Below are 21,825 nucleotides of genomic sequence, written 5' to 3' on the forward strand. Positions count from 1 at the left end.
CGAACCCTCACCCCCTCCATTGGAAGGCAAAGTCTTAACCACCGGACCACTAGGGAAGTCCCCCTTCTGTGGTGATTTTTATGGCAGTTTTTTAAAATTTTATTTTTTATTGACGTATAGTAGAATTACAGTGTTGTGTTAATTACTGCTGCACAGAAAAGTGACTCAGTTATACATTTATATACATTCTTTTTCATATTCTTTTCCATTATGGTTTATCACAGGATATTGAATATAGTTCCCTGTGCTATACAGTAGGACCTTTTTGGGTTTTTTTAAATACATCCACTTTTTTAAAAAATAAATGTATTTATTTTATTTTTGGCTGTGTTGGGTCTTCATTGCTACACGCGGGCTTTCTGTAGTTGCGGTGAGCGGGGGCTACTCTTCTATGTGGTGTGCAGGCTTCTCATTGTGGTGGCTTCTCGTTGCAGAGCACACGCTCTAGGTGCATGGAGTTCAGTAGTTGTGGCACACAGGCTTCAGTAGTTGTGACTTGCAGGCTCTAGAGCGCAGGCTCAGTAGTTGTGGCAAAATAGTCAATAATTTAATACTGAATGGAGAATTAAGGACTCTAGAGCTAACCTCTGGAGAAAAGTAAGAACCGAAAAGATAAGATTTGGAACACTCATTATTCCTGTTTTCATATAACAGGGTTTCTTGTCATCCAACTATTCGTTATCTACATCCTAAGGTGTCTATAGATTCCAGCCCTTCTAAGTCAGCAAATTGCTCATCCTGTTTCAGCAAATTGCTCACTGATGGATTCATAACATAAACATAATACCGTATAATAGAAATAAAATTCAACTTTAAAGTGAAATTCTGAATTTTAAAGATATAATATCATGAAGCCATTGTAAATAATACCAGAGATCTGCTTGGTTAAACATACAAAGCCATTGATAAGTGAGGATGTGTAGTTAACAATTTAAAAAAGAGATACAATAGAAGTAAAAGAAAAAACAATTGAGTATCAAATAATTAAGAGAAGGCCTTGGAAAACAGTTGAATTTTTACCAGAATTAGCCTGTTTGAGCTGCTAACATTGAACATGCAGTGAAGGACAGTTTACTGTCCCATAAACCAGTTTTGCTGAAATAATCACTCAAAACAAAATGTAATTCTTTTTTTTAATTGTGGCACTTGTGCGTAATTAAAATTTAACCTAAATTTTACTGGCTATAAGAGAAAATATACTGGATTCGTTTATATAATAACATATTTTGACATAAATTTCAAATGAAAATTATTTTCAAACGTATTTTCAATTACTCTTCAGTCACTATTTACAGATGATTTTAAGTATATGGATTTTTTTTTTCATGTACAAATCATCCTTGAAAAATAAGGATTCTTTTACTTGAGTAGGACGTATCTTAATCCAGAGGTCAGATCTAGGTCCAATAGACAAAATTTTAAAACTTAAAATTTTCTAATAGTAAAAGGCACTTAAAAGGTTAAAACCTCCTAACAGACCAGCATTCCGACTATAGAATCAGCCGATTTATGGGTAGTGAGCATTTTGTTATCAAAATACTCATCCACAGCTGAGTGAGCCTATAGCATGGATACATGGTAGATTTCTGTACCAGAAATTGGATGAGCTTCCAAATGCTAAGATTTCAAGGGCTTAACTGAGACCAGAACAGCATTTTCCAAAGTTGCTAGAAACAGAGAGTCCTTTAAAATGTTCCACTGACAAAGGGTTGTAGAGCCAAATAAAGTTGAAAAACACTTCAGACCAAACTCTACTTAACAGTGAAATTCACAGAGCACATTATAGCTCATTCCACATCTCAAAAGTCCTGCAGTCACGAAACATGTTTAAATTTACTGAACCCAGGATTTCTCAAGTTTATTTTACTACAAAATCCTTTTTCTTACTTTTTTTTTCTTTTTTGTTGACTTCACATTCACTAATGTCCCATGGGAGCATAGGTGATATTCAAAATATTTAACAAACTTCAAGTGAAGGCACTAAACAATCAGAAGGCTGTCTGACTAATTAGACTGACCCTAAAACTAGTGTTCTTTGGATCACTATTTAGAGGAAAAATCTGGTTTAAAACTGAGATTTTAATTGATAATCTAATGCCATCAATCTGCAAAGTTGCCTTAATTAGTAGGGGTTTTTTTTCTTTTTTTTTTGGTTACAGTTGCTGGACTTAAAATGTAGCTGATATAATGTAAATCATTTCAAAAAGGTCAAATGTATGATGTCACATGTTCTCTAGCATCAAATCCATTTCACTAAGTCTAAAATAATCTCTTTCAAGAGACACAATATTTTTTTAACCCTGGAAGGTTCGGTTCCTTCAGCTATGGATGACACAGTGAGATGCATTTCATTCTCCTCTTCCTGGACACACAGAACAATGACCTTTTCTCACCTCCCTTGGAGCCAGGCAGAGGTCAAGTTTTTGCATTCTTGTTGAAAGGGTATGGGTCTACCACTTTCAGGCCTGGCCAGGAGATATTATGCATGATTGCCCATGTTCCCTTCTGCTGTAGTTTAGGTAGTCATGCATTTAAGACAACACCTCAAGGTGGAGGGGGCATGGGTTCCTGATTCACTACTTGAAAGCAATCTGCTAAGAATGAACCACCTAATTCACACTGGTCTCTGACAAGAGAAATAAACATTTATTAAGTTAAGACACTTGGCTTTCAGGAGTGTTTGTTAGACTACCTAGCATCAATTACCTTGAGTAATTCATTGCTAAACTGGTACACTGGTAATAACCATGGACTAGTGATGAGTCTACTTAATTCCAATCTTCTCCATTTCTCATTGCTGATTTACTCTATACTCACCAGAAATTATTTTTCATAGGACTTCTTGATGACCATGTCAGTCTAGAATTACCCATAGTACCTCTATGTCTATCTCTTCCTCCAATTCAACTTCCCAGTAGGGGACCTGGCATTACCCCTCTGTGTAGATACAACCATGGAGGATCAGGTCCTAACGAGATCGTATCTAGAAGGGCCCTGTTCTGCAAGGTTAATGGTTTATTTTGCTATACCTTGGATTCATATGTTGGTTTAAAATAAAAAGTGACATGATTTTTGAAGGTTGAAGCTGAGTGGCTGAACCAAATTTCTATAATCAAGTTAACATATATTTTCCCCCTGAGTCTGTACTAGGTCATTTCTTAAAAATTATTTTTTCTATCCTATGAATCTGTATGTTTACATGAGCATTAGCTATTATTCCCAACGTCTATGTTATGGACGGAAAATAGGGTTCTTCTCGTGTCCCAACTCAAATCAAACAGTAAAGCATTGTTTACATTATACAAGGTTTACATTGCACAGGACTGTTTATATTCTACAAGGATCCTGAGGTCATGTCTAGACCCAATGGGAAAAAATGTCATAATAGATTAGTAAGGACTGTAATGAAGATGGAAGGGGAAAGTGGTGGCATATGTGCTAGGCATTTATTTCCCCAACTGAGGTCATTTCCTTGTCATGTACAGTAAAAAATCACAATGCTACTGTAGTTGCTCATGTGCTGCAATCCACTGCCCACCCATCCACTCATCTAACATTTTTGAGGACTTAATCTGTGCCAAGGACTCTACGCTCTGCCTGAAAGGCAAGTGAAAAATACAACCCAGGTCTTTCCTGAAGGAGCACATAAAGGAAGACTGATCTCTGAATAGTAAGTAACACAAGATAATGGCTGAATGGGTGGTGTCTTTTATCGTGTACTTGCAGGATAGAAAGCAGAGAGAAAAATAGCTCCAAAGAGTTGGACAGTTATATTATCATTGATTTTCGAGTGACCACCAATTAAAGGGCATGCTTAGCAGCTAGAAATGAGGACCTCATTAGATGACTACAAGAGCCAGACACTTTCAAAACTTTCCCCTAAACTCTCAGTTCCATTTTCATTTCATGAAGAGACAGCTTGGGAAGTCAGAGGTCACGCTCTTGTATGTCCACAACAGGGATGATTTAAGGCACCGGTAAGCTCCTGCTGAGCTGCCACCTAAGGTCATACGACTGTGAATCATGGCGGGATATAATGACTTGGGCAACATTCTTTCCTGCAAATACGTACAAGATGGATGGTGAATAGTATTGAAGTATAATATATGGCGCCGATCATGAATTTAAATTCCCTCAGAAATGGAGAAGAAACAATTAGCAAAGGGCATTCTTGACCTCGTTGAGCAGCAATGCCTCTCTGACTCCTGAGACACTCATTTTCAGCAGTCAGGCCACAAGATGTGTCTTCAATTTCTGCAAAATCTAGTTCTAGCTAGATTTTGGGAACTAATGGGAACATGATCTTAATGGATGTCTCATGTTTCTCATGCAGCGTGGCTGTGGAATTTTATGGGATGGAGTCAACAAAAAAGACAGGTCCTTTTTTACAGCATTCTTTATATCTGTTCAATCTTGTCACTACCATCGTGTCCTACTAAAAGGACGTTTCAGGGACTGTGTGAGGCCTGGTACAGTGCGTTTTTATAGTCAGAGTGGGTCAGCGGATGGAGAATCACATGAGAGAAAACAAGAGGATGAGGTGCTATTCCCGGCTCCGGCTTCACCTCAGAGAATGACCTTGGCAGAAGCACTTAACCTCACTTTGAATCTTTGAACCTCAGTTTTCTCATCTGTGAAATGAGGAAAGAACATCTGCCCCTTTGCTCCCTCTCAGGATTGTTGGAGGATTAAACAGATCAGGGCTATAACCTGAAGTACGGTGAACTCATGAGGAAAAAAATTAGACATCACTTAACTGTATAATATTCTTTTTAATCATTACTAATTTCCAAAGGTGAAGAAAACCTTGTTAAAAAAATATGTAAGCTGACTGTTTTTCTGGAAACAAAATAAAGGCTCAACTAGCAACCCTGCATTAAAAAAGAGAACCTGAAATTCACATTCCAAATCTACTTCGAGACAGACAGACCCCCAAATTCCTTCCAGTTTCCTAAGATTTTTCCACTATAATTTTTTTCGTTATTGTCTTCTTCATAAAACGTTAGTTATATTTTGGGGTTTTGCTATTGCATAGTTTAGCATATATAAGGAAATCGTCTTTCCAATTCACTAATAAAAAAGGGAGTACAGGAGAGAAGAAGGAAGAGAGGGAAGGAGGAAGGAATAAACAGAGAACAAACCCACGTGGCTAAAAGAAACTGACCTGAGAAGACAAAACAATTCATAATTTAAAATACTATATAATACAAATGAAGTTAAAGATGTGTTTGCCCAGAAGAGGACTGACTTGAAGTAAACTGATATGATTTTCTGGATAACACCCTGTATTTCCCTGCTTTAGTGAAACAGTCAGTCATAGAAGAGCTCTATCTACAGGGAAATTGTGAAAGAAATAATCTTCATTTCTCCATGATTCTTTAAAACCAAATTGGACTTTATTCCTTCTTATTTCTCTCTCAAACTCCACTCCTCGACATAGAAAATAGCATTCTGGAATGACTTAGAATTAGAGATCAGTCAATATTTCATGATTTTAAGGTTCTTCATTATGAAAAATGTGAATTTGGGCCCAATAATCCTAATCCTAGCTTTTCCTTTAGTTCTATAGTTCTATCAGGCCATGTTGTTAGAGCACTGTTTACACTTATTGCCAATAGTCTCTGGATTGGAGGTCAAACTGTTACTTACCTTCTTCAGCATACCCTTCAATGATTAAATGCCCCCAAGGACTTTTAAGCATCATTTTCATCTTGTAAATATTTTTTAATTGACATCTTAACTTTATAGTTGCTTCCCCTGTGAGGGAAAGAGACTAGGGTGATGGAGGGTTTTTGCTTCTTACTTTCTATTTTTTCAAGGACTTATTACTTTTTAAATTAAAATCAAGGAACCAGCACAAGAATGCTAGTAAGGTATAAGTGAGATGTAATGCTTGGTGTGCATAAGGGTTCAATAGTCCACTGCGAGAGTGCAGCCTTTTGAACAACCTCAGTGATAAGTGGGAACCACTTGTCCAAGACTATTTTATTTAAGATGCAATACTCATTTCTATCCCCTTCAATACATTTTAAGTACCCCAAGCTAGAATAATGGGGCTACAGGTGCAAGAAGAATATTATACCAAACAGGGGCAATATAAAAAAACATTACAATCAAATTTTCCTTATTAAAAATATAAGTCAAAAACCTAAATACAATATTATTCCACAGAGTTTTAAGGTATATTAAAAACATTGGATAGGATGTTTCAAAAATTATGGTACAATCCCCTTCTGACACCCTCATTCCTGAGTCACCACTTCAGCAGGACTGGGTTTGGCATACTCAACCTACATGATGAGACAATAGCAAAAGAGCTTGATGGCTCAGTTGCCGAGGACTAGCCCACTAGGTTCTGAAGACAAGTGGACCAGGTGCTCCCACTGTCCATGCCAACCACCAAACCTGTGAGTGAGGCTGTCTCAGACCAGCTCTCACTCAGCTGATCCATCAGTTGACTAAAACTGCATGAAGGAGCCCAGATAAAACCAAAAGTAAAACACTACCCAGATGAATCCAGTCCCAAATGGCCAAGTAATTGCTATTTTAAGCCACTAAGTTTTTTGTTGTTGTTGTTTTGTTTTTTATATCTTTATTGGAGTATAATTTCTTTACAATGGTGTGTTAGTTTCTGCTTTATAACAAAGTGAATCAGTTATACATATACATATGTTCCCATATCTCTTCCCTCTTGTGTCTCCCTCCCTCCCACCCTCCCTATCCCACCCCTCTAGGTGGTCACAAAGCACCAAGCTGATCTCCCTAAGCCACTAAGTTTTGAGGTGGTTTGTAATACAGCAAAAGCTAATCTATACTATAATACAATTTGGTCAAGTGGGTTTATCCTTGAGAATGCAAGGTTGGTTCAGTATCAGCCAGTCAAATCATGTGATTCACTGTATTAGTTACATAAAAGGAGAAAATCATATCATCATTCTTTTTAGATAGAAGAGATAAAAAGCATCCCATGAGGTTCAAAATCTATTGGGTAGGGTAAATTTTATAAAACTAGATCCAAATAATAACTATCTTTCCTTGATAAAGGCTATATACCAAAAATACATGGCACATGTATACACTAACAAAAATTATTATACTACTAATTTTTTTTAAAAATTAGCATTTCCTTTAAGGAGAGAATTGAGATAAAGATTTCTAACATTACTGGTCTATTGGAACCAACCTTTTTGGAGCTGTGTATTGAGAGAAATAGAAAGAGAGAGAAGGTTTAGAAGAATATAGATAAAAATGTCATATTTATAGATTGTTTTGATTATGTATTTCATTGGAAACAAAGGGAAATCAATAAGCTATTAAATCTAAGAAAAGAGCTCAACGTAGGGGCTGGAAAAAAATTAATACACCAAAATCAATTGTGTTCCTCCATAGCATCAATATCTAGATACAATACAAGATGAATTTACCATAGTAACAAAACCTATAGAGAGTGTGGGGTTTCACCTAATAAATTACGCAGAAAATCTTCATAATGAAAACTTTACTAGAGGACACATGAGTAAAAGAAATATATATCACAGGTATGGATGAGATGACTTACTATAATAATATAAATGTCCTTATATTAATCTATAAAATTAAATGCAACTGTAATAAAAGGCCAAGCTCTTTTTTTTTTGAGGGACAGCATAAAAAAGTGATTCTAAAATGTATCTGGGGGACTTCCCTGGTGGTGCAGTGGTTGAAAATCCACCTGCCAATGGAGGGAACATGGGTTCAATCCCTGGTCCAGGAAGATCCCACATGCCACGGAGCAACTAAGCTGGTGCACCACAACTGCTGAGCCTGCACTCTAGAGCCCACGAGCCACAACTACTGAAGCCCACGAGCCTGGAGCCTGTGCTCCGCAACAAGGGAAGCCACTGCAATGAGAAGCCTGTGCGCCACAACAAAGAGTAGCCTCCTGCCCCACCCCTCGCTGCAACTAGACAAAGCTCACACGCAGCAATGAAGACCCAACGCAGCCAAAAAAAAACGAAAAGAAAAAAAAAGAGCAGATTGCTCTATCTCCTATAGAAACATTAAAATAAAATAAATGTATCTGGAAGAATAAAGTTCTCCATACAGCTAAGGTAGTTTTGAAAAATAAGCTCAAAATGGAGAATGTGCCCTATACATTAAGATATATTGGGAAGTCATGATAGATAAGAACTGTGTGATGCCCTTGGAAGAAACGGCAAACAAGAAAACAAATCAAACAGGTGGCCTAGAAATAGAGCTATATACAGATAGGAAGTTGGCACATGAAAGAGATGGAATCATAGTCCAATGGAGGAAGTTGAATTACAGGTTTTGGGGAAACAGTCTCATTTTAAAAAGAGATATGAGACTGGATCTTAACCTAGTGATATCACTTATGTTGTACCCAGTCCTATATAGCTCACCTAACCTTCACAAAAAAATCCACAAGGCATAAACTATTATCCTCATTTTACAGGTGGAAAAACTGAGGTATGAGAGATAAAATGACTAGCCTAAAAAGTACATGGTGGAGCTGGAACTTAAACCCCACAGAAATCATTCTATTAACCATTATGTTATATAATTCCACCTAATGTACAAAACTAAAATACAATAGTTTTAATATCTAAATGTGAAAAATAAAATCTAGAGAGAATAAAAGAAATTGCAAGGTAATATATTTGTGATTTCAGGGTAAGAGATGAAATAGATCTTTGAAAAATAAAGAAGCATACATTGTATGAAGCAAAAGTGATGAATTTAACTATATTAAAATTATAAATTTATTAATATAAAAAATCTGATTTAAAAAAATGGGCAGAAGAGCTGAATAGACATTTTTCCAAAGAAAACATACAGATGGCCAACAGGCACATGAAAAGATGCTCAACATCACTAGCCATCAGGGAAATGCAAATCAAAACCACAATGAGAGATCACCTCACACATGTCAGAATGGCTATCATAAAAAAGAACAAAACAAACAAGCCTTGGCGAGGATGTGGAGAAAAGGGAACCCTGGTACACTGTTGGTGGGAATGTTAACTGATGTAGCCACTAGAGGGGTGGGATAGGGAGGGTGGGAGGGAGACACAAGAGGAAGAAGATATGGGGACATATGTATATGTATAGCTGACTCACTTTGTTATAAAGCAGAAACTAACACACCATTGTAAAGCAACTATACTCCAATAAAGATGTTAATAAAAACAAAAACAAAACAGAACAACCATATAATCCAGTAATTCCACTCCTGCATATATATCTGAAGAAAACAGAAACACTGATTTGAAAAGATGCATGCACCCACATCCAGTGTTTATAACAGCATTGTTTACAATAGCCAAGATATGGAAGCAACCTAAGTGTCCATCAACAGATGAATGAATAAAGAATACGTGCCATATATACACAATGGAACACTGCTCAGCCATAAAAAATGATTAAATTGTGCCATTTGCAACAACATAGGTGGACCTGGAGGGTATTATGCTTAGTGAAATAAGTCAGATAAAGACAAATACTGTAATGATATCACTTATAAGTAGAATCTAAAAAATAAGACGAATGGATACAACAAAACAGAAACAGATTCACAGATATAGAAAACAATCTAGTGGTTACCAGTGGGGAGAGGGAAGCGAGAGGGGCAAGAGACAGACTGGGAATTAGGAAGTGCAGACAACTTATGTATAAAATAAATGAGATACAAGGATATATTGTAGGGCATGGGGAATATAGCCAATATTTTATAATAACTTTCAATGGAGCATAATCCATAAAAATATTGAATCACCATGTTGTACACCTGAAATTAACATAATATTGTAAATCAATTATACTTTAATAAAAAATTAGAATTTTATGTACAATAAAGGATACCAAAGTCAGACTGAAAAACAGTTGATGGGTAGAAGACATATACATTATCTAAAACCCAATAAAGGACTCAACATCTGAATACAAAAACTTCTACATCTCTAAAGACACAGAATACTCAATAGAAAAATGAGCGAAGGTCATGATAGGCAATTCATAGAATGGAAAACATGAATAGCAAGAAAGTATATGAAGACCTAACTTTTCTAGAATCAGAGCAATGCAGAATTAAAACACCTTACTTCATATGAATCCACACATGCCAAATTTCCAGAAGTTAAAATGCAAATTATGCTGTGGAGCAACTAACGCCTGCGCACCACAACTACTGAGCCTGCACTCTAGAGCCTGGGAGCCACAACTACTGAGCCTGCGCGCCTAGAGCCTGTGCTCCGCAACAAGAGAAGCCACTGCAATGAGAAGCCTGCGCACCGCAACGAAGAGTAGACCCCGCTCACTGCAACTAGAGAGAGCCTGAGTGTAGCAACGAAGACCCCATGCAGCCAAAAATAAATAATTTTTAAAAATGCAGATTAACAGCATGTGGTGACAAAGGATATGGCAAGAGAGAAATTCCAAGTATTGCTGGTGAGGGGAAAATGGTACAGCTATTCTGGGGAGGAATCTGTGAAATAAGGCATATATATGACTTCTACCTCAGCCATTCCACGGCTGCACTGTTACTCTGCACTGTTACTCAAGGGGACATGTGGAAAGAGTGTATTAATGCTTTATGGCGGACATAAAGTGTTGAAAATAGCCTAAGTATGTATCACCAGGGTAATGGATAAGCAAAACATGGTATTAACATATGGTGGAATATTAGACAGTGGCCAGAAGCAATAATTTCTATGGAGCAACACAGACACATTTTAAAACAATACTTTTGTGTAGAAAAAATAAAAGAATAGGATGTGATTTTAGTCGATACTACTTTTGCAAAAATTAGAAAATACAAAACAATTCGGTATTTCAAATATATACATATGTTTAAAATAACTATGAAAGGTGAGTTGGGAAATTACATATTAAATGGCCCAAATGGTGCTATATAGGGGAAAATAAAGGAAATAAATATGGCAGAGGAACGTCGGGGCCAAAACCAATCTTAAAAGTATTAGAAAATAGAGTGACCATACACACTGATGATAGAGTGACATGAACTGAGGCATATGGTCCCTTTTGAGTAAATGCCTTAAATACAAACTAAAAAAATAATGTCATAAGATTTACAAGCACTATAAAAATATTTAGCATTATTGCAGTAGATAGTAGAAATATATAACCTTTCAACTTAAATAAAAACAAGACTGATGAAATATCATCTTTGTTCCCATGTCATCCATGCTAAGGAAGAAATAATAAATCAGCTTTTAAGATAGAATTTTTTAAAATGAGAGATAAAAAACAAACAAAAAGAAACCCTAACTGTTTATCCCATGAAGGGAGAAAAAAACAATTTGAAAAGTCAGAGAAGAACTCTCTGAGGACAATATTTAACATCAATTTTTGTAAAACAGAATTTTAAGAAGCTGGTTTTGAATTGTTTATAGAGTTTCTAATTAGCATGCTGAGGAAATACAGGGTCCATCTTAATGCAGAAGCAAATAAAAAGTTCTGACTCTTAAAATTCTAGAGTAGGTGTGTGCAGGTGTGCTCGTGTGTATGTGTGTGTGTGTGCACATTTGCTGTGTGTTTTCAATAAACTCAAGAGTACATAAGGGTGTATGTTATTACATTGTAACAATTCTTGAGCAAGTCTAACTGAAGGTCAGTAGCAAACAAGTAGATGCCGCTTGGGTGGCCCCCCAAACTCTCAGGTAATGCGCAGATCTGGCTTGGCAATCACGTTCTGCTTTTAGACATAATGCATTTTTAAGTTCTTGTTAGCATTGAAAGACTAACTTGAATATTCTGCAACTGATGAAATGGACAACAGAGCAGTAACCTAGAGTTTACAAGTATTTGGGGCAGTAAAACTTTAGTTCTAGATTTAACTTGGATTTTAGTCCTAATTTAACTTGGATTTTCTACAACGCATTTTTTTTCTATAAACTGGAGGTATATACCACCATAATCCTAAAAAACCTGTGACTTTGGGCTTCTGGGGTCTAAGCCTTCTCTCTAAGTGACTGAAAGGTACAACTGGATATTAGACCTGTCTAAAAATTGTCCTTTTCTGTCCTCACATACAAGGGTTCAGCTTGATTTTTGGATAGCTGTCATTAAAAAAAAAAAAAATGTGCAAAGAGCTAATGCCTTTTGCTACAAGACAAAACAATTTCTCCTGGACATGCAGTAATAGGAGGCAATGCCATGTGTTGGAAGCATGCACATATTTTATGATAGATATTAATCTGGAGGTTAACAGCTAGATCCTCTGGTTGAAGTAGTTTATTTCAAACATACATATAATGTTAACCCACTTTGTAACAAAGTCTTCAACATTTCATATGCAAATTCGTTTTTCTTTCTAGTTTAAGCCCAAGGAAATCCCCATAAATCTTGTCTCCAAAGAGAAAATATAAAGAATTCATAAGATTAAAGAGTTCTTATCAATTGTATAAAAAACTAGAAATGTACTAACTAGACAAAAATGTAGACGTCTAAGAGAACGTCCAACAAATAGAAAAGTAGAGGACTGCACTGAGATTGCAATCCTGAGAAAAATACATTATTTCTAAATGAAAAAGTAAAAGGAGATAGAATAAATTAAAGCCAGAAGAAAAATTTAAAACCTACAAAAATACGAGTCAATACAAAGTTAAAAACCCATGAATTTTACTATATACCCAAAGGCTTCACAAAAGATCTCATGAATATCACAAATTAAAACAAACAAAAGCCAGAAATATTGTTTTCCCCAAATTGTACTACTACCTGCTTATTGCTTCAGTGGTAAGAAGAAAAATTATCTTCAAATAGTTAAATTGTATACCTACTTACATTTTAACTCTTAGGTGGATCTTGTTATATAATATATATGATCTTTAAAGAAAACTTGTTGATTATTTTGGCATCTGTTAGGAAATTCCTATTTAATTAGATAAATCTCCTTAGATAACTCTTAAATAAAAATAGATGCAAATATAGTATGTTTCATATCATTCATTTTAGACCTCTAAGAGTTGGAAAAGCTCAACCTGGAGAAGAAACTAGTTTTATTGAGGGAAGAAACTACTTTCCAGTTTAGAAGAGGAGGGATTATCCCATTTCTGTAGAGGAAGCAATCAGGAAGATACAAAAAGAATGATCCTTGCCTAGTGCTAAGGCCAGAACTACTGTGAATATTGTACCAGATCTTGTAAAAACAGCCACTGTGCTGGCACTCACAGGCCTGGGTCATGGTGTGTTCAACAATAAAACTTTGTTCCAAAGGATGGAACTCCTTCGGGCCAAAAAGCTTTCACCTGCATTATTCCATTAACCTCACTGTTTTGTTATGGGAAATGTGTTTATTTTTTGAAATGACATTGAAATATATCCTTAAAAGAACACTTTAGGTCTCAACAAGATTCTCTTCTCTTTCAGCCAACACATTACCTTTTAGAAATCAACAGTCTACTTCTTTCTTTAAATCATCACATTTCAAAGCTGTAGCAGCTAATAACTGTTAATATAATTTTTCTAAAACTGCCGTCTCCCTAAATTTCTATGCTGTCTTCTTTATCCTGTCTTTTCAAGGTAAAGGTATCTTTCCAGTTTTCTTAGCATTATCAGGATTATGGATTTTGTTCATTGTTAAAGTTTGTTATTTATGGACATAAGTTAATGTAAATGCAAAAATATCTCGTATTATTCACAAGCTGGCTGACTTAAATCACTCGCTCTTAAAGCAACTTTACTGCTCTCCAATCTGTTCAAATGCACGGAAATATAAATTCAGGATGATGTGGCTTTTCTGCAATGCTTTCTTTTCAGGCTGCAGTCTACATGACAGCGTTATACCTTATCCTTGCTGCTGTTGTTGTTCAATCTATAAAATCTCTCTTGAAGACCCCCAAAACAGCTTGTAATTTAAACTTTTACTTTTGGTGACTCACTGTTTTCAAATTGCCATCTCTGACCATATCCCCCTTCCAGGGGAATTTATGCAGACTCTTAACCCATAATTGCTTTACTCTTTACCTCTATTTCTGGGTTCTTAAATTAACTGTTACATCAGTGTTCTTCATTACTCAAATTATTTTTTCTTAAGAACTTTTCCTGGAAGTAAGTTCATGCTATTTTTGACAAGCAAACATTCGACTTCTGAAAGAATTCTTATGGAAATGGGTTTATATCCCAAATGCACCACCAAAAATCTTTGTGACCTTGCATAAACGTCCCTTACCATTTCAGGTGCTATCTTTGCTTGACTCCAAAGGGAACTGAGTAAAACTATGAGCATCTAGCTGTTATGCACTTCTGTCTCAGTTTGGTCAATGAAACTCTCAAAAATCCATCAGATTTTCATTATTTTTATCATTAGCCTGTTTGTGTAAAATAAGTTACCATTTATGGAGCCAGTGTTCTCCTTTATTCCGGCATCCAATCATTGTAAATATTTCTTGTGGACACATTCTTAGAAGGCCTATGAATAACCTGGCCTCTTACTGATTCTCCCTTTTGGAGTCTTACTAGTCAGACTTCCCCAATAACTTTCAGAGACCCCTTTCCGGGTCTTCTTTTTGACTTCTATACGCCATAGAACTTTCAAAAGTCATCACACCAATACTAATATTACCACATACCCTCCAAAAAGCTCCAAGCTGTTTATGCCTATTCATTAAGTTAATACTTTATCAAAACTTGTCCAATTGAGTAGTTTTAGCACAGGTATTTTACACATTTTAGCACAGACATGCTCTGTTTAAGGCTGACAGATCCATTAGGAATTAACTTTCTGGTACATTTTCCCTCTGACATTTTCCTCACAACTGGGTTTCCTCATAACTGAACCATCAGTTATCTCTTGCCTATAGAAAGGCAGATAAGAGAAAAGAAAGCTAAGTGAGAAAAGATATGTAAATAGACTAGCACAATATTGGACACATAATAAGTATTCAATAAATGATAGCAAGTATTCTTACCCTTATCCTCACATTAGTTTATATGTATTAAAAACTGATTACTGGACTCAACTCTTACTTCCATTTCTCATTAGATCCTCACAGAAACCCTGGAGGAAGCGAGGTTTTATCCCCATTTTACAGGTTGGGAGACTGCAGCCTAGAGGGCTTAAGTACCTTAAGTGAATTCATATAGTCAAGAAATAAGCCTATATTTGTCACAATCACTTGCCCATGCTTTGACGTGACATCATCACCCATCATTTACCCAGCTTCACCAAGGTACTACTAAATTTTTTACTCTTATTCTCCTCTCTTTGCTTCATACTGCCATTGTCACCAGCCCAGTCATATTCACTTTTAATTTTCCAATGTTAATGAAGGGAGTAGAAGGTGGAAATTGAGGTTAAAGGAGGAAACTTTAATGTTATTCAAGGATGACTTCATCTTAACTTCCAGCCTTCGTCTACCCATTCTCTGCTCCAGTCACACGCAGAGTATTTGCTATCTCTTCCATAAGTCTTGACTTTTCTTGTCTTTATGCCACTTTTCTTTTCTCCATTTGCAATGAATCTCCCTTTCCCTTGGTTCTTCACTATTTCTTACTCCATACTCTCCATTAAAATTCAAATCTACCTTTAAAGCCCAACTCATATACCAGTTCTGTCCTGCAGTCTCCTGGATCTGCCAAGTCAGAACTAACCACTTGCTCCTCCGTGCTCCTGCAATGGCAATGATGTTAGAAGGGTGAGTGATTTTACAGCTCGCTCACCACCTGCGGGAAATATGTCCTATTTGCCCTTCCACATCCTTTCTCCACCCAACTCTATATGGATGGCTTGCATGGCCTATCTTAGTAAGTGTCCTTGCTCTGGCTTCTGTTTGGCTCACCAATGAAGAGTACCAATAGAAGATTGTAGGGAATGAAGGAGGGGAGTGAAGTTAGGGTATTAATTCTTGCCAAATTGCTGGGAGTTGGCTGCATCCCCCAACTAACGTATAGTGCTTCTCTGTGGGGCGTCACAGCATCTTTGGGCAGGACTCCCTCTCCAGCAAGGCTTCCTTTCTCTTTCATCTCCTATAAAGTAGCCACACTTTTACTGAACCCAGGGCACTACACTCTCTCTTGATTCTCTACATTGGGCTCAATTTATCCTTACTGATGTACCCCTGATTTCCTGCTGAGACCCTGTCTGATGAACTTCGTAATATGCTCTTCTAAGCTGTTAATTTTACAAACCACATTATTACACTTATTAGAAGAATGTCTTCAGGATGTGGCAGTAAGCTCTGATTGATGATAATGGTAAACAGCTAGAATTTATGGAACATAAAGTATGCTTTGGTTACTCTCTTGAGTACACCGTGTGCATTATTCTAATTAATTAAAATCACTATTAGCTAAGCAAGGCACACAGATGCTAAGAGGTTCCCAGAAGTAACTTGCTCATGGTCACTCCAGTGTCTCAGTAGTGTTTAGGACTCAGATCTGTCCAAAGCCTAAACCTTAAGTTCTAGGTCTAAGCAGTGGGTCTCAAACTTGAGTATGCATCAGCATCACCAAGACAGCTTGCTGAAACAGGTAGTGGGCCCCACCCCCAGAGTGTAGGTCTGGAGCAGGGCCCAAGACTTTCACTTCTAAAAATTTCTACGTGCAGCTGATGTGCTGATCTGGGTACCAGACTTTGAGAACCACTAGTCCAGGCATTTTAGGTCCAGAATTTCAGGTGTTAGAATAATTTTCTGGTGATAAATTGTCGGAAAAAAAAAAAAAAGCACTGCATTTTCCTGTTTGTAAGGAGGTAATACATTCAATCTTAAAGAGTCAATAATGGGGCTAAGTATTTAAGAAAGAAGAGTTATTCTCCAGGAAGATGGGAGGAGATGGACATTCTAAGGACAGGAATGCCCTTTCAGGAAACTTGCAAAGGGAACAGAAAAATAACATAGTAAGATTCTGCTATCCAGTGTTCACAGAACATGAGTGGGATACTCTTGACTGTAAAATGGGAAGCCAACTTTTGCTCACCATATACATACCTTATTCAGTACAAATGTTTATTAAGAATCTCCAAAAGCTAGACACTAGGCATCAGGGCTACACTGATAGAGCAGATAAAGTGCCTGGCCTCAGGGAGCTTGTGCTTCAGATGATGTACATCAGCTAGATACACCGAATGATGGACACTATATTGGGTTCACACTTCGTCTCAAGAAAAAAATATATCCATAGACGTGATCCAGGAGTCAAATGGCAAAAGACCTAGCCTCAAAGTGAGTGTTAATTTCATTAAATGGCAGGTAAAAATTATTTTATATGCCGAGATAGGCTCTGCTTAAAAGACACACTATTCCTCCAAACGTATTATACAAGCCAGCTTATAAACCTGTGACTTTTTCTAGGAGAAATGTTGCCTTCTTTCCCAAGAAGGGAGCAGTAGGGGTCGGGGTGGAAATAGTTTCATCATCAGAGGCACAGTCTCACTACTACTGCGCAGCTCCAATTCGCAACCTTCTGAATGGTTTCCAGACTAAGTAATTTAGCAAAGTGATGAAGAAAAAATGGCCCATTAATCTTATGATGCGTGTTATAACTTAACTCTGGGTTTAGCATAGGAAAAATATTATTTGCATTGATTAGAAATATGCTTTATGGCTGCATATATTATTCACTCTGAACATTCTAAAATTATTAGCTGGGTTGACATGATGAACTACACAGGAGTACTTCGAGATGACATCTCAATGTCATCTGTTACTCACATCATATAGGTCTAGGAATCAATATGTATTTTACTCAATATGAGATCTTATTCCAAACACCAAAATATGCCTGTTTTTATTCGATGGTTATCATCATGAAACTACCAGCTAAACATCATTTAGAAAATTCAAAGCAAGTAAATTACTGTATTAACTGTCCAACTATGATTATGACTTTCCTCCACTTATAGCTGAACCTAATATAATGATCTGGTCAGTCTGACTAGGAGGATTTATTCATTAATTTACTCAAATGTTCTGAGGTATATTTTGAAGGACTTAAATTATGGTCTGGTTTGTAGGATCCAACAGTAAGGGTGCAGGTTTATCTCCTACAAGCTCTGTGACCTTGCCCAAGTGACTTAGCATCTCTGAGCCTCACTTTCCTAATCTGTAAAATGGAAACAATAATAGAACCCAAGTTGTAAAGCTGAAGGAAAAAAAGTAATATGGTAATGTATTTTGGCACAAAAGAGCAGTTACGCTGATGGTCATTATTTGTGAATACTGTTGCTAAGATTATTGAAAACCTGTTGTGTGTTAGGTGCTGTTCAAGGACTAGAATTTTAAGACTGTTCTTCACCTTTATCCCAGTTTTACCTGCAAAGTTCTGCCATGCACTGGAAAAACATACTGGTATTTCTCGGGAAGGGGACCACTCAGGTGACATTTTTGTTTCACCAGGTATATAAAGTATACAAAGGTTATAGTGTATGTTTTAAGTCCTTTGGACATCTAGTTACCTTTTACTAGAATGATTCTAGTAGATCCTGATAGATACCTGAGACAAGGTCAGGTCAGTGGTGTTGGTACCTTTTCTGGCTTAAGAGCATAGGGCAGAAACACAGGAAGAGAGGTCTTCCTTTTCCACTCCTGTTACTAAGAACCCTCTCGAATAATGACAATCTGAAACAGATCACTACATTGTTGCATGTTGTAGAATCAAAGCAGTGTACAAAGCAAAGAGCACTGGCCTCCATTATACGTGCATTTCACTTGAGATTCACTTTTCTAGACCGTGGAGAAAGCAGATGTTCCAACACTTTCCAGGTACTGGAATATTACAATCTGGCCATCTCCACCACTGCATGTTTGATCACACTGTTCCCTGCAAATGGAATGCTGTTCCATCAAGGTCAGATTGACCAGTGCAAATACCTGATTTTATCGTACGGTCAGAACCAAATTAACTTACTGAAATTCTGCCCAACTCAGGGTCTACCTTCTCTGTGAAACCTCCTGCGAGATCCCAAGTTACAAACAACTCTATCTTCTTCAGAAGACATTGTATACTATATAAATAGTAATTTACATATAAATATATGTATATGTGTTTCTTTGTTACATTAAGTTATAACTCCTGTGGTTTCTCTTCTTAACTAAACTGGACCCCCTTATCATCACAGTGGCCATGTACATCATTGTATCCTCCAAAAAATCCAGACAATAATATCATGGATTCAGTATATAGTTGTTTAATAGAAAACAATTAACTAACCACTGCAGAATACTAGTGTCTCTCAAGGTGTGTTCAGTGGATCATAAATCCTATGAGACAGTCCATGAAGGAAAAGATTTCAAATAAATTTGGGATCTGTTGTCCACTACATCTCCTTATCAGAGACTCATAATTCACAAGACTCGTAAAAAGCTCTGTAGCAAAGAAACTGTTGACTTAGTTTGACCCAGTATTTCTCTTACAAGAGTATCAGTTCTGGAGGTCAAGGACATTTTCCACCTCTAATACAACATCTCTACTGCCTAGTAGAGTGCCTGGCACTTAGTAGACACCTAATAAATATTTGAATAAGTTTCAACATACATTCCCCTTTTAAGCTATAGAAGAAAAAAACAGTATATAGTAGATTTTGATTTACTTGGGGAGAATAATAATATGAATAGATAAATTTACACAAGTCATTTTAAAGTATATATATTTGATAATACTTTTTTCCACAAATCTACACAATTGCACATTTAGTGGTGATAGTAAACGAACTACATTTGCTTCTGAAAACTTGCTAAGAAGGATGGCTACTAAAAACTACAACTTGAACCCAAAACAATTGATTTAGTTCATCGGTCCCCACTCCTTAGCAGTTTTAATATAGAAGAAAATAGACGCATATATTTCTTTTCTGCCATAATATGACATCATATAAGAAATGCTATTTTATTAGCTAGAAATAAGATTTGCTTTTGTTATTTTAGTACATTTGATCGCATAAGAATAATTCTAGATTTTTTCCCCTCCTGTGACTCTCACAGCATCCCCATCTAAAATAGACTTTGGAGATTTAGATCAAATGTCATATCAATTGTCCTAGACTGCTTACTATGTGCTTTCACTATAGATTTTAATGTCAATAGAGAAAGGAGAAGGAAAAGTCAGAGGGAAATGAAACAGGTGTATGCAACACCCCTCTCTACTACCGACATTTCTCAGAATTCTGGAAGAAGTTGCATCTATAAGTGGAAAGTGGAACTCACGGTGGTTGAACTTCTCATGACGAATTTTTTTTTTCACTACTGAAGAAAAATATGTTTGATTTTACCGTAACTGAAAAGTTCTCCTGTTTCTACTTCTGAGGTTTGCCCTCAAGACTACTGTTTACCTAATGGAAGTGACTCCTATGCATGCACGAAAAACTGCACCATTTGAAGGAAAAGCTAAAGGAGTGATATTCAGGTAGCGCCTCATTCCACCAATGAAAACATACACATAGATTTTACACCTCATTTTCCACCTTATTTTCATGATTTTGAAATGAATATGTAGGGTCTGATGAGTCTGTCAATAGTCTATAATTATTAGTGTTATTAAAATAGAATACAAATGATAAGCCATATGTAAAAATGCTGTGTGAATAAACTGCTATACCCCAAATAATACAAATGAGTGAATGGCAGTAATTGCTAAGAGGGATTAACAACATAAAGGATATTTAAAAAATGATGACCGTATTTCATATTTATGTGTCTTTTTCTCTCTCACTTTTTTTTTTTTTTTTTTGCGGTACGCGGGACTCTCACTGTTGTGGCCTCTCCCGTTGCGGAGCACAGGCTCCGGACGCGCAAGCTCAGCGGCCATGGCTCACGGGCCCAGCCGCTCCGCGGCATGTGGGATCTTCCCGGACCAGGGCACGAACCCGCGTCCCCTGCATCAGCAGGCAGAACACTCAACCACTGCGCCACCAGGGAAGCCCTTCTCTCTCACTCTTACTCAACTCCTAAATAACTAAGAGAATATGCTCACAAATGGTAAGCATGTTTTGGATGTTCGATGCGTGTTTGTGGGAAAGAACAAAAAAAAACTGCCTCAATTAGGTCAAATATCATACAAGAGATGAATGAGATTAGAGATGGGATTGGGATTTGTGTTAGTTACTCAATAGCTAACCAATCACAGATATGACAGTGTAGTGCAATATGCAAATATACTTTTAAACAACTTCTCTTAAGTTATCTACTGTCTGTAAAGACAATCACACTCAACTGCTCTGCACTTAACCCCAGAGCTTCTGAGTTAGAATCTGTTAGAAATAGGTACACGTTTCATTGCTTTGGCAACATTTACATGGCTCTGCATCAGGCAATACAACTGCTAAGATCACACTCTGGGAATTCAGGAAAGGCTAGTGTCCAGTTCTGGTCGTCCTACCACCCAACTGTGATCTAGGGTAAATTCCTGATAAAAAAAAGAAAAGAAAAGAAAAACCCTGAAGATGCTGAAACAGTATTTCCTACTTCACAGGGTCATCATGGGGATAAAAGGTCATTAGGATAAAGTGCCTCTCACCCAGGAAACACTGATAAATGCTACTGATGCTACCATCATCATCATCATGACCGATCAAGAACATATTGCCACATGGAAATTCAACATTCCCTGGGCCATTCACAACTTTCCTTTAAAGGACTCATATTCTACGTGGGGTCTTAACACCTTCAAATAACAGAAAATACAAGTCTTTACGCCTTTTTTTCTGTAGCTAATTTTGGCATCTTTCACCTCTGTCCACTTAAGTGTTGGTTTAGCATATTCTTGTCACACAAAGAAGCTACTTCCCAAAGAGAGGAACAATGTGTCAAGTGACAAAGACATTGAGTGAAGTCTTTCACATCCTAGATTGTCCACGGTACAGCTCAGCTG

The 21,825-nt window shown here is 36.9% G+C and overlaps 1 protein-coding gene across 1 annotated transcript in view; it reads right to left on the reverse strand.

Annotated features, from left to right (window-relative positions):
• Positions 1 to 21,825, reverse strand: part of LOC132598283 (uncharacterized) — a 47,888-nt gene that overhangs the window by 1,460 nt on the left and 24,603 nt on the right. The window lies entirely within an intron of this gene.

This window comes from Globicephala melas, chromosome 1, assembly GCF_963455315.2.
Source record: "Globicephala melas chromosome 1, mGloMel1.2, whole genome shotgun sequence".
Classification (NCBI taxonomy): domain Eukaryota; kingdom Metazoa; phylum Chordata; class Mammalia; order Artiodactyla; family Delphinidae; genus Globicephala; species Globicephala melas.